Source organism: Gossypium arboreum, chromosome 6 (assembly GCF_025698485.1).
Source record: "Gossypium arboreum isolate Shixiya-1 chromosome 6, ASM2569848v2, whole genome shotgun sequence".
Taxonomy (NCBI): Eukaryota; Viridiplantae; Streptophyta; class Magnoliopsida; order Malvales; family Malvaceae; genus Gossypium; species Gossypium arboreum.
The window spans coordinates 38,184,130-38,198,574 of record NC_069075.1 but is presented as its reverse complement, the minus strand read 5'-3'; the positions used below and the strand labels follow the sequence as shown (position 1 = coordinate 38,198,574).

Sequence of the window (14,445 nt, the reverse complement as noted above, 5' to 3'; positions counted from 1 at the left end):
TCTACTTCATCTCGCCATAGCTGGATCGGGATCCATTTACTATATAAAATTCATTTAAAAGGTCAAGTCGTCACACTATCACAATTCATACATATGGCATGTATAGCAAAATCTGTACATACAACACGTAGTCCGAGAACCGACTAAACCTGCTCTGATACCACTAAATATAACGCCCCCATGCCCGAAACCGTCGCCATAGTCGAGCTTGAGGGGTTACCGAACATAATTTATCAAATTAAGAACTTCAAATCATTTGTTTCTACATTCACAGCTTTCTAACTACCCGCGTCACAGTTACAAGAAAAATCATATCTCGAGTTACGAAACTCAAAATCAAGATACGTAAATTTTCTCTAAATCTAGACTCATATATCTATTTACTAATTTTTTTCTAGAATTTTTGGTTGGGGAAATTAGTACAGTTTATTAGTTAAAGTCTCCCCTGTTTCAGGGTTTGATTGCTCTGACATCTGTGTATTACGAATCAGATATCTCTCTATATAGAATTTCAATGACTAGGAGGCTTGTTTTTCTTAAAACTAGACTCAATAAGGAATCTGTAAATATAAAGAAAAACTTCTAATTATTTTTTTAATATTTATTATGAATTTTTAAAGTCAGAACAGGGGATCTAGAAATCACTCTGGCCCTATTTCACAAAAGTTTAAATATCTCATAAAATATAATTTATATGCCTGTTTTGTTCAATCCACATGAAAATAGGCTCACTAAGCTTCAATTTCATAACTTACTCATTATTTATTTCTGTTTATACTATTTTTAGTGATTTTCAAAATTCATGTCATTGCTGCACCAATATTCTGTTTTAAGGCAAGTTTCATCTTTCCATGAATTTTTATGAACTAGATAACCTATTAAACTTCCATAATATCAAACATGATCTAAATTAGCCATCACCATGACTTATCAATATCAAACATTTTCTCAACCAAGCATGGCCATATCATAAAATTATTTGCACAAAATAAGTATATCTATACATGCCATACTTAAGTTTTACAAGCCATTTACCCAGATGAAAGTCCTTTGGATAGTGTGATCGAACCTTCGACCTGTCCCGATTCTCGAGCTGGCTTTCCAAAACTACAGTAAATAAAGAGGAGGGAGTAAGCATAAATGCTTAGTAAGTTCATAGGTAAATAACAAGTAACATAACAATACAAATATACCAAACAACTTTAGCATGGTATCACCAAAACATATGTCATATTTCTAAACATCATTCATCATCTTACCACCTTATCGTTGTTGTATCTATTTTCAACCCGAGGGTTAAGAACATACCTGTCCAAAGTGTCCATTTCACAACACTTACCAAAACGTCACTTGCATGTTAAGTGTTCTTCCATTTCACTAGAAATTTCACCCGTTGAACACATCGGAATACAACTCAGATACACGGATAATTTGCACATAAGTGCCTCATATGTAATCAAGAAATCATGTAACCCGCCCCTAAATGAACTCGGACTCAACTTAACGAGCTCAGGCGTTTGCATCCATAAGTGAACTCGGACTCAACTCAACGAGTTCGGATGCCTAGTTATATCGCACGAACTCGGACTCAACTCAACGAGTTCGGGCATTCGCATCCATAAGTGAACTCGGACTCAACTCAACGAGTTCGGATGCTCAACCATCCTAGTGACATGTCACTTGTATCCTAATCTATTCCTAAGGTTCAAACGGGCTTTTCCCTCGATCTCACATTTGTCGCCTTCCATGGAATATCGGGCCGATACTCGGTAGCAATTCATATTTATCAAGTAGTAAACATGATTTGCATATTACTCAACATTAAACACAAAGCATAATATTTCACGATTAAAAATTAGCGTATCATATAATTAACATCAATAACTTAAAAATAACAATTATGCTACATTATTTACACATGAACTTACCTTGGTACCAAAATATAAAGATTTTGCAATTTAGTCCACAATCTTTTCTTTTCCTCGATCACGACTTGAATCTCGTTTCTCTTGATCTATGATGCCAAATTAATCTTATTTAATACATACATTCATCAAAACAACATTTAATACGAACTTTGGAAAAATTACACTTTTGCCCCTAAACTTTTGCATAATTACACTTTTGCCCCTAGGCTCGGGAATTAAACTTTATTCCTTATTCTTATGTTTTATAACAGGCTGATCACTTTTCCCTTCTATGGCAACATCAAATTCTCTCTCTAACATATACTTGTGACTATTAGGTATTTTTGCCGATTAAGCCCTTTTACTCGTTTTCACTCAAAACCGAGTAGCACAAGTTGTCTAACATAATTTAAAACCTCATATGCTATCATAAAACATCAAAATACACAAATTTCACCTATGGGTATTTTTCCAAATATAAACCCTAGGTTGAATTATTGCTAACATAAGCTTAATCGAGCTATCGGGATTCCAAAAGCGTAAAGAACATTAAAAGCGGGCTTGGAATCACTTACTATGGAGCTTGGAAGCTTGAAACAAACCCTAGCTATGGAGAACCCTTGAAATTTTGGCCTAATCAAGAAGATGGACAAAAATTGGCTTTTAATTTTGTTTTTAATTTATTTTAATAACTAAATGACCAAAATACCCTTACTACTAAACTTTCCAAAAATTCCTTCCATGTCCTAATTTTGTCCATGAACTTAAAATTGGTCAAATTTCTATTTAAGACCTCCTCATTAATATTCCAAAACAATTTCATACTAAAAACTTCTAGAATGCAAGTTTTGCAACTTATTCGATTTAGTCCCTACTTTCAATTTAAGCACTTTAGGCATAGAATTTCATCACGAAATTTTCACACAATCATGCAATCATATCATAATCATCAAAATAATTATAAAATAATTATTTCTATCTCAGATTTGTGGTCACGAAACCACTATTCCGATTAAGCCCTAATTCAGGATATTACAGTATGACTAAAGATGCACTAAGGTTGAAGTTGTTTCCGTACTTGTTGCGAGATCGAGCACGAGCATGACTCAATTCATTTCCACCAAGTTCCATATCTACATGGAAAGAATTAGTAGAGAGATTTTTGGTAAAGTATTTCTCGCATAGCAAGAACACTAAGTTGAGGAATGAGATCACAACTTTTGAGCAATTGGATGACAAGTCTTTATATGAGGCTTGGGAGCGATTCAAGGAGTTACTTCGTAAGTGTTCTCATCATGGGATTCCTCATTGTATCCAGTTAGAGACATTCTATAATGGTCTCGATGCACATACAAGATTGATGGTAGATGCTTCTGCGAATGGTACAATTTTGTCTAAGTCTTATAATGAGGCTTATGAGATCATCGAAAGGATTGCAAGCAATAAGTATCAATGGCCAACAAATCAAACAACTTCAGGAATACGTATAGCTGGAGTTCATGAAGTTGATGCTCTCATTTCGTTATCAGCTCAGGTATCGTCTATTTCCTCTATGTTAAAGCAGTTTACCACTAATAGTGCTAATAATTTTGTAGCTCAGCCACCAAGTCCATTTGAAGTAGTTTCCTGTGTGTATTGTGGGGAAGGTCATTCATTCTAGAATTACCCATTGAATCCCAAGTCAGTGTATTATGTGGGGAACCAACACCAAAATAGGAGTGGACAAGGACCCCAGTCCAACATCTATAATCCTTCATGGCATAATCACCCCAACTTTTCTTGGAGCAACCAAGGAAATGGACCAAACAACAACTTTATGCAGCATAGACCCAACCAATCTCAAGGGTTTAATTAGCAAGCTCCAAAACCAGACCAAGCTGAATCATCAAATAGTTTGGAGAACTTGTTGAAAGCGTACATGGCAAATAATGACGCTTTGATCTATAGCCAAGCAGCAACACTGAAAAGTTTGGAAAACCAAATGGGTCAGTTAGCTACAGAGCTTTGTAATAGACCACAAGGAACATTACCGAACAATACTAAGAATCTAAGAAACTTGGGTGAAGAACATATCAAGGCAGTGGCATTGAGAAGTGGTAAAATTCTGGAATCCTGATTGATTGATGTCGAAGACGAGCCTGTTGAAAAGGAGGAAAGTCAACCAACTGTTGAAATTCCTACAACAAAGGAATCAGAATCTGCAAAGACTAACAAGGTAAATCCTAACTTAGTGAATTCAGAAACTTTAACATCTTCTTTGGATGCAAGTTTACTTACTCAGAAGAGTTTTTAGGTTCAACCAAAAGTTCCATCACCTACATATCCACAAAGATTGCAGCAACACAAGCAAAAATAGAAGGTGCAATTCAAGAAGATTTTGGATGTTTTGAAGCAATTACACATCAATATTCCGTTAATGGAGGCTTTTGAACAAATGCCAAATTACGTGAAGTTTATGATGTATATACTATCCAAAAAGAAACGACTGAGTGAGTATGAGACTATCCCCGTGACGAAGGAATGCAGTCCATTCCTGTAGAACAAACTGCCACTGAAATTGAAGGATTCAGGAAGCTTTACGATACCCTGTAACATTGGTGAATCTTACTGTGGTAAAGCTTTTTGTGACTTAGGGGCAAGTAACTTGATGCCTAAGTCTATTTTCAAGATGCTAGGGATAAGAGAAGTAAGACCTACAACTGTGACGCTCCAGCTAGCGGATCGATCTTTAGCATACCCCGAAGGAAAGATCGAGGATGCTTTGGTAAAAGTCGATAAATTTCTTTTTCCTGCTGATTTCATTATTCTAGATTTTAAAGATAAGGAAGTGTCAATTATCCTTGGGAGACCTTTCTTAGCCACAGGAAGAGCGCTAATTGATGTGCAGAAAGGTGAACTCACCATGCGAGTTCAAGATGATCAGGTAACTTTTAACATTCTTAAAGCGATGAAATTTCCCAATCCGACAGAAGAGTGTTTAGTTATGGAAGAGTTAGAAACCTTGATTTTTATGGAAAGTAATTTTGAAGAAGATCCATTGGAGAAAGCCTTAGGGTTTGACCTTTTGAAGGATGAAGAAAGTGAAGAAAACATGGTTCTAGTGGAAGCCAATCCGAGAAATTTTATTCAATCCACACGGTTTGAACCATTGGAGTTGGAAGTCATAAAATTTGTCCAGCACAAATTGTCAATCGAAAAACCACCTACACTCAAACTAAAGGTACTTCCTTCCCATTTGAAATACGTTTATTTAGGTGACTGTACCACTTTGCCTGTAATTATTTCAGTAAAATTGACAGAAGATCAAGAGGAGCAACTAATTTCTATTATAAAGAAATTTAAGAAAGCAATTGGTTAGACCATAGCTAATATTCGAGGTATAAGGCCTTCATTTTGCATGCACAAAATTATTCTAAAGGAAGGTGAAAGAGCTCGAATTGATGGGCAAAGGAGGCTCAATCCTATTATGAAGGAAGTTGTGAGAAAGGAAGTGATCAAATGGTTAGATACAAGAATCATTTATCCTATTTCAAATAGTTCGTGGGTAAGTCCGATGCAGTGTGTGCTAAAGAAAGGTGGAATTACGATTGTTGAGAATGAGCATAATGAATTGATCCCAATGAGAACTATTACCGATTGAAGAATTTGTGTTGACTATAGAAAGCTAAATAAAGCTACTCGGAAGGACCATTTTTCGTTACCTTTTATGGATTAGATGTTAGATCGACTGGCAGCTAATAAATTCTATTATTTTTTAGATGGTTATTCGGGATATAACCAAATAGTTGTAGCCCCGGAAGTCCAACATAAAACAAGCTTTACTTGTCCATACGGTACGTTTGCTTTTACGCAAATGCCTTTTGGTTTATGCAATGGACCTGCAACCTTTCAACGATGCATGATGGCAATATTCACTGATATGGTTGAAAATTCTGTTGAGATTTTTATGGATGATTTTTCTATTTTTGGTAACACTTATGATATTTGTTTGAGTAATTTGGCTAAGGTACTGAAGAGATGCGAAGAGACGAATCTTGTCCTTAACTGGGAGAAATGCCATTTTATGGTTAAGGAAGGGATTGTCTTAGGGCATAGAATTTCGAATAAATTAATTGAATTCAACAAAGCAAAGATGAACATAATTGAAAGATTACCGGCCCCAATAAATCTGAAAGGATTCAAAAGTTTCTTAGGCCATGCTAGTTTTTACCGAAGGTTTATCGAAGATTTTTCAAAAATTTCTAAACCATTGTGTTTGTTGTTAGAGAAAGATGCAGTGTTTAATTTTAACAAAGCATGTTTAGAAGCTTTTGAAGAGCTGAAAAAAGAGTTAATCTCAGCCCCAATACTCATTGCACCTAATTGGAGCACACCTTTTGAGTTATGTTGTTGAAGCTATGATGGTCAAAGAAAAAATAAAGTGTTCCACCCCATTTACTATTCAAGTAGAACCTTGACGGGAGCCCAACTCAATTATACGGTAACTGAAAAGAAACTATTTGCTATAGTTTTTGCTTTTGACAAATTTCGCTCATATCTTTTTGGTACCAAAGTTACAGTATTTACTGACCATGCGGCCATTAAATACTTGCTCACGAAGAAAGAAGCAAAACCGAGGCTAATTCGTTGGATACTTTTACTCCAAGAATTTGACCTTGAGATCCAATATAGAAAAGGTGTTGAAAATCAAGTAGTTGATCATGTGTTGAGGTTAGAGCAAGATAAGGTAACTCGATCACATGTGCATATCAACGAGAATTTCCCAGATGAATACTTATTTGAGGTGAGTCGAATTCATGAAACATCTTGGTTTGCTAATTTTGCCAATTATCTTGCATGTGGAATAATTCCTCAAGAAATGACATACCAACAAAGGAAGAAATTCCTTCATGATAGTCAGTATTATTTCTGGGAAGACCCATTTTTGTTTAAATAATGTGCAGATAATATAATCTGAAAGTGTGTAGCTGAAAGTGGGATTGCTAAGATCTTATATCATTGCCATTCATCTCCAAGTGGGGGACACTTTGGTGGTGCATGTACTGCAGCTTAGGTTTTGCAAACAGGTTTCTTTTGGCCTACACTATTTAAAGATGCTTATGCCTATGTGAAGAACTGTGATAGATGCCAAATGAGCGGAAACATATAAAGGAGGAATAAAATGCCCTTAACAAATATTTTGAAGATTGAATTATTCGACGTATAGGGCATTGACTTTTTAGGACCGTTTCTTTCTTCATATGGGAACAAATACATCTTAGTTGCTGTGGACTATGTATCCAAGCGGGTTGAAGCTGAAGCATACCCTACAAATGATTCTAAAGTAGTCATGCGATTCCTACATTAGTATGTGTTTACACGGTTTAGGACACCAAGAGCTATTATTAGTGATGAAGGTTATCATTTTGTGAACAATTGGCTTAAGTGGTTGCTTGACAAATATGATGTGAAGCACAAGATTGCTACTGCTTATCACCCCCAGTCCAATGGGCATGTTGAAAGGGTAAACTGTGAAATCAAAGGTATCCTTGAAAAGGTAGTATGCCCCAGCAGAAAAGATTGGTCTCGAAGGCTCGATGATGCATTATAGGCCTATCAAACAACATTTAAGACACCGTTAGGAATGACTCCTTATCGGTTGGTTTTTGGGAAGGCATGTCATTTGCCATTAGAGTTGGAGAATAGAGCTCACTGGGCTTTGAAGAAGTTGAATTTTGATCTTAAGCAAGCCGGTGAGAGAAGGATGTTACAATTGGATGAGTTGGAAGAGCTGAGGTTGTTTTCCTATGAGAATGCCAAAATGTATAAAGAAAGATAAAAAAGATGGCATGATAGTCATATACGACCTCCCGAATTTAAAGAAGGTCAGAAGGTTTTGTTGTTTTAATTCAAGGCTGAAGTTATTTCCTGGGAAGCTGAAATCCTGATGGAAAGGACCTTATACCATCTATCGAGTTTATCCTTATGGAGCTGTTGAATTATATGACAATTACGGAGGTACGTCTAAAGTCAATGGTCAGCGTCTCAAACATTATTGGGATGGTGACGTTGAGTGAGTTGAATCCTTGTTCAAATTAACAGACCCTTGATTTTTCATAAACTTGTTTTGTAAATAAATAAATAATTAGGATTTATTTTCTTAATTTAGTACATTTAATTAATTCATGCGAGGAGATTGGAACTTAAACAGACCACTCGACCCTCCAACCTTTCCCGGAATTAATTTAATGTAATTTATTGAGAATAAATTTTCTAATTAAGATTTAAAATTTTTTAGTTTCATTTGCTTTGTTTAAATTTTAAATTTTTATGTTAATAAAGGGGGTCAAATTTGGCCCAAGTACTAATTAGTTTTTTTTGTAAGATACAGTCTGAATTTGAGGCCCAAAACAGCAAAAAGAGGGAAAACTCCACACCTATTGCCGCCACTTCCATTCCTTTCCGCCCAAGTAACCCTAATGTATCTAAGTTTTTACTACATGTTGCCCTAATTTTTCCCTATATAAACCCCTCTTCATTCTACTATTTTTCATATCCCTCAAAGCTATTTGCTTAAACCCCAAAAATCCTTAAACTTTTCTCTTGTGCCGTCAACCTCAAATCCCAAAAGAAACCCTAGTTCTCCTCTCCTTTTGCCGAAATCTCTTATAACTACCGCAAAGAGATCGCCGCCGCACACCACCATTGCTACCGTACGCTGTCTTCGCCGCTGTAACCTCTTCGTCGTTGTAAGGTTCACGGAAGCAGATCCTACCCACTTGCCGATTTCTCTTTTTCCTTTGTAAGCATAACTTTGCCAGATTTTCAGGAAAATACCATGTCTCGCAAAAGAACTAGATCGTCAAAGACTACTCCTGAAAGCCTGATTATGATCGATGAAGAAGTGAAAGAGAGATTTGATTCAATTTTCAAGCATCAACCTATGATGCCGGAAAAAGGTTTTAACTTGAAGATTAATGATTTGATGGTTGTCCCTATGCCAATTAGAAAGACAATCAATGCTCTCAAGTGGGGACGATTTTGTGATGCTCGTTCACTTGTCGATGATGAACTAGTTCGAGAGTTTTATGCAAGTTTGACCACACAAGATGCTACTACAGTCATCGTTCGGAAGAAAAAGGTACCTCTTAGTTTTAAGTCCATCAATGATTTGTTTAACCTACCTGATGTTGAAGAAGATGAGTACTACCCTATGATGAACAACATAAATTGAGATTTTCTTCAACAAGTACTTGATGTTGTGACAAATATGGGATCCCAATGGATTATAAGAAAGTATAGAAGCCATTCTTGCCGATGGGAATACCTAAAATGTAACATCCTGATTTTGGGCTTAGTCGAAACAGTGGTTTCGGGACTACAAATCCGATGAGAAAAATTTTACTTTTATTATATTTTGATGGTCTACGATTTCACGGAATGATTTCGTGAAAATTTCGTTCAAAAATTTCGACGTTTAGGCACTAAATTTAGTAAAAAGGACTAAATTGTACAATGTGCAAAAGTTGAGTTTTACTTGTTAGAGTGAGTAATTGTCATGAAATTTTAAATGGGAGGTCCTTAAATGATAATTAAACTATTTTATAACTTTTTGGACAAAAATGGCCTTGGTTGGGTAAATTTTGAAAGAATAGTAAAAAGGGCATTTTGGTCATTTATGGATAAAATGAATTAAAAGACAAATTTTAAACCCCAAATGTGTCCCTTTCTTCTTGCTATAGCAAAATGTACCAAGGTCAGCCATGGTTAGGGTTTGGCCAAGCTTCCAAGCTTAATAGTAAGTGATTCTGAGCTCCGTTTTTAATGTTCTATGTATTTTTGAAATCCCAATAACATGATCTGCTCATTTCTACCATTATTTTGAGCTAGGATTTATGTTTAAAAATTTACCCATGGATGATATGCATGTATTTTGATGTTTAATGGTAGAATATGAAGCTTGAAATTGTGTTAAACAACTTTTACTAAGCGATTTTACGTGAAAACGAGTAAAACGACATAATCGGTAAAAATACCTAATGTTCATAAGTACATGTTAGAGTGAGAATTTGATGTTGTTATAGAAGGGAAAAATAATCAAAGTGTCATAAAACATAAGAAAATAGGAAGAAGTTTAATTTTCGAACCTTGGAGAAAAAGTGTAAATATGCAAAAGTTTAGGGGTCAAAATGCAAATTTGTAAAAATATAATTTTTAGACCCATATGAATAGTGTGACTAATTAGTAGGCTAAATGTGATATTATAGATCAAGGAAATTGAGATTTGGGCTTAAATTGGGAAAATACAAGGTTATGGACTAGAATGGTAAATTGCCATTTCTAGATCCGAGGTAAGTTCGCGTGATTTAATAAGCCTATTATTCATGTTATTATTGATATACATGAAATATAATTTGTTATAATTGTATTGAATTTGATGGAATATGATATTTAAAAGAAATGGGTGATTACCGAGAATATGAGATCTTGCATATAATTGTCATGTTTGCATGAGTGGTTGTGCTAAGAGATAGCACAGGTACATACTCGAAACTCATGAGTACATGTTTGACATGTGAAATGAAATGGACTTGTGAAAAGAGTGCAAATGAAATTAGTTTTAGTATTGTTCAATTAATGGATACAAATGGTGATTTGTGGTTGATTAATTGAGATTAAATGAGAAAATCTCGGTCGAACCTTCGGAATGAAAAAACGTGGTGCTAAGTGGATATACCACGGTTATACGTGTAACGTGGTGCTAAGTGGATATGCCACGGTTATACATGTTAATTTGAAAAGTGGCACTAAGTGCGTATGCCACAATTACATGTTAGCCCAATAGTGTGGAGCTATGTGCTAAAACCACCGAATATTGTTACTTTCCGAAGTGTTCACCAGGAGAAACAAGTTTGCTAAATGAAATTTAACGTGAAAAAAAAATGTGGGATAATACCGGAATATGAATATATGAGTTTTGAATTATGAGTTAGATATGTGATTAAATTTTTGATAAGATGAATATGGATAAGTATTATCTTGAAAGTTGATAATAAGAAATTTTAGTGAAGGAATGAAATTTGGGATAAACAGTCTAAAATAGCAGCAGGGGAGTGACTTTGAAAAATAACCAAAAATAATATAAGTTGAACTAGAAGTGAAATGAGATATGGAATTAAAGATTATTGAATCTATTTTCATATAAAAGAAACAGAACAAACAAAGGAATTCTATATTTTGAGATATTTATATTTTTGTAATACTGGTTCGACTGATTTCGTGATCCCCTGCTCTGAATTGTAAAAATCATTAAAATTTTACAATAATAGTTAAGGAACATAATTTATATGGTTGGATTCCTTATTTAATTTATTTCCAGAATAAAAAAACTAAAACCTCAATTGAATTTGGTAGCAAAAGATAATTAAATTTTAGTGAAGAGTGGTCCAAGCTGTCAAATAGCAAAATAGAGGAGAATTTAAATAATAAACTGTACTTATTGGCTGGACCAAAAATTCTGAAAATTTTATGGTGGAAATATATATGAGTCTCGTTTCTGAGAAAATTTACGGATCTTAATTTAGAGTTCTTTAGATTCAGATAAAATGATTTAGTGACTGTGACTCAAGAAAATAGCTTAACTAGAATATGTGTAAATGTACAATTGGGATAGTTTTACTATGGAAAGCATGTTAGTAAATTGCTTATTATTTTCGTGTGAGCTTACTAAGCGTAAAGCTTACCCCCTCCTTTCCATTTCATTTAGTGTTGTCAGGTTAACTCGGGGTTGGAGATCGTCGGAGGCAGCATCACACTATCAAGCCAAAACCTTGACAGTATAAACACATATGCTAGAATTATCAAGTGAGTGGCATGTATAGGGACTAATTTTATAACATGTGTTATTATAATTTGGCCAAATATATTGATCTTTAGTGAGCTAATGATTCTGACTTATAAATCTAGCTATTCATGTTACGTCTGATTTGGTGATGTGCATATGCTTGATTGCCATGCATGGTTGGTAATATGTTAGGTGTTGTTGTACGAATGTCATGCTTGTGTCTTTATTGTGAATATATAATTACTCAAATATGCCATGTAAATTGCTATGAAAATAGGTAATTAAGGGTGACAATTGGCTTGGAAAATAGCCTTGAAATTGTCCACACGGCCCAATCCACACGGACGTGTGACTCCCCGAAGCAAGAAAATTAGTTAAGTTGCCCAAAGATTTTCAAAGTTCTTGGTTTAGTCCCGAACCACCCCAATGTATGTTATAGGTTTCAAAGACCTATTTAAGGGATGATATGCATATGTTCAAGATGTTTTAATTTTTGGTGAAATTTTGTGGCCCGATTTTGCATGTTGTGAATGTTTAAGTCCGGTAACACCTCAAACCCTATCCCGACGTTGGATACGGGTGAGGGGTGTTGGATATGGGTGAGGGGTGTTACATAAAACCAGTAGCAAAGGTATGGTTTTATTTTGTTCACTATAGTTTTATGCCTATCTCACATAGTTCCACCATCTTGATGGAACGAATGCTCTTGTTATATGCAATCTTGACAGAAAAGTCCATTAATGTTGGGAAAATTATTCTCAAGGAGATTTATGACTGTGCTAAAAAGAAGATAGGAAGTGTTTATTTCCCATCATTAATCACTTCACTTTGCTTAAGGGCCTGTGTTAAAACAAAAGTTAATTTGAAGGGGCAATATGTCCAAGGGTGCATTATAAGTCATGATCTTGAAAGGTTAGTAGAGAAGGTGCATGAGCTGAAACAAAGTGAGCAAGAAGAACCAACTGAGCCAGATACTGAGGAGTCAACAGATGAAACTGAAACTGAATCAGTTAAAAACACTGAAGAAGAAGAATCTAATAAGGAACCAAACAGTCCTAAACCAGTTGAAGGATCTGAAAACCCTGAACCAAGGGTTGAGCCAGAAGAAGAACCAGTCAAGCACAACTCCCATGCCAACTTCTGTAAGTACTTCAAGGAAATCAGAGTTGTCAATGTTGATGGATATGTGCAAATTCATGCACAATCAACAACAAACTTATTGGAAATATGCAAAAAATTAGAGATGATTCGATTCAAAATACTTTTAAGAATATCTAAAACACTTTTGTTCCTGAGTTCCCAGATGCTATCTTTGAGACATGGATAGAAGATACTGATTATACAAGCGGAGAAAGAGCTAAAGAAGACAAGGGGAATAAGTCAGAAAAATAAAAGGAGGGATTCTTGTCTTTTTATTTATTTATTTTAGGTATTTAGTAATTTGTTTCTTTAGTAACTAGGATTTAATTTCTGCAAAATAAAACATAGCAAGCATGGATAAATGCTTCTTTAAAAAGAAAAAGACCAAGTGATGTGGTAATGGGAATGAACATGTCTAGGATTGGATTATGGGGAAAGACTTGGTATTTAAGCAGTCTTAATGACTCACCTCTCTTTCTTTTTAACCCTACCTGGTGTTTAGTTTTCATCTATTACTTTGTTCTTGCAATGAGGACATTACTTCTTTTTAAAGGGGGGTAAGGCAAATAATTGCTCAAAATCTTTAAAATTTTCAAGTATGTTTCAATCAATTCTTTCATGAGTATGTTTTAATAAATGAATGTTTAGAGAAATTCTTTATTAATGAGATATCTTGTATGCGAGCATGAATAATGATTTTATCTGAGTGATTGTATGTTATCATGAAGAATGAAATGATTGTATGATCTTAGTCTTAGGTAATGTTTTCCATGAAAACTTAGTTTCTTTTGAGATTAGACATGCATGAAGGTTTATATCTTTAGAATTGACTTAGTAACTTTCTTGAGGAGAAATCCTAGGAGACATAAAAATCTAAAATGATATAGACACTATTTCTTTGGATCATTTGAGCCTTTTCAAGCCCACCTTATGATATTATACCCTTGAAACTATAATTTTGAGCTTAAAAGGCCTGTTTATTCTAATGAACCTACATTACAAGCCATATCTCCATCTTTTGAAGTTATCCTAATTTTGTGCACTTATCTTAACTAAAGTTGTCTTGGTAAATGACATTTGAGGAAATTTTCAAAGGATGTACGTGCACATCCTTAAAAAAAAAGAGTGAAGAAAAGTTTGCTCAGTTTCCACAAAGAAAAATGTATGACCATGAGTTCAAAATAAGTTTGGGGGTATTCCAAAGGTTCACTTAAAGAAAAAGGTTGTATTTTGAAAAATCCAATACAAAATTAAAGGTTAAGATTTTGAAACCGAAATGTCTCATCTCTTAAAATCCCTACCTTTAACCGAGCCCCATTACAACCTTATAAAAGATCTATTGATTTGATGGTTATGTCACCTACATTTGTGGAGAGGGAGTTCTAAGTTCAACATATGAAGATCATAAATAAGCCTTATGATTGTTTTGTTTGATTAAGGAGAAATTATGTTGAATGAAGAATATTATCTATGGCTGTGACATATATACATACTATGATTCATGTTGGCATATCTTGAAACTTAGTATAAAATTTTCAAAAAGTTTGCCTATGATTTACTTGTCAATAAAGAAGA

General features: G+C 34.6%; 1 non-coding gene across 1 annotated transcript; it reads right to left on the bottom strand.

Moving 5' to 3' along the window:
- Nucleotides 1-3,102: 3,102 nt before the first annotated feature.
- LOC128294707 (small nucleolar RNA R71) lies at nucleotides 3,103-3,209 on the bottom strand. The gene has a single exon (XR_008285014.1). It is a non-coding gene; the product is annotated as a small nucleolar RNA R71 (small nucleolar RNA).
- Between the last annotated feature and the right edge of the window lie 11,236 nt (nucleotides 3,210-14,445).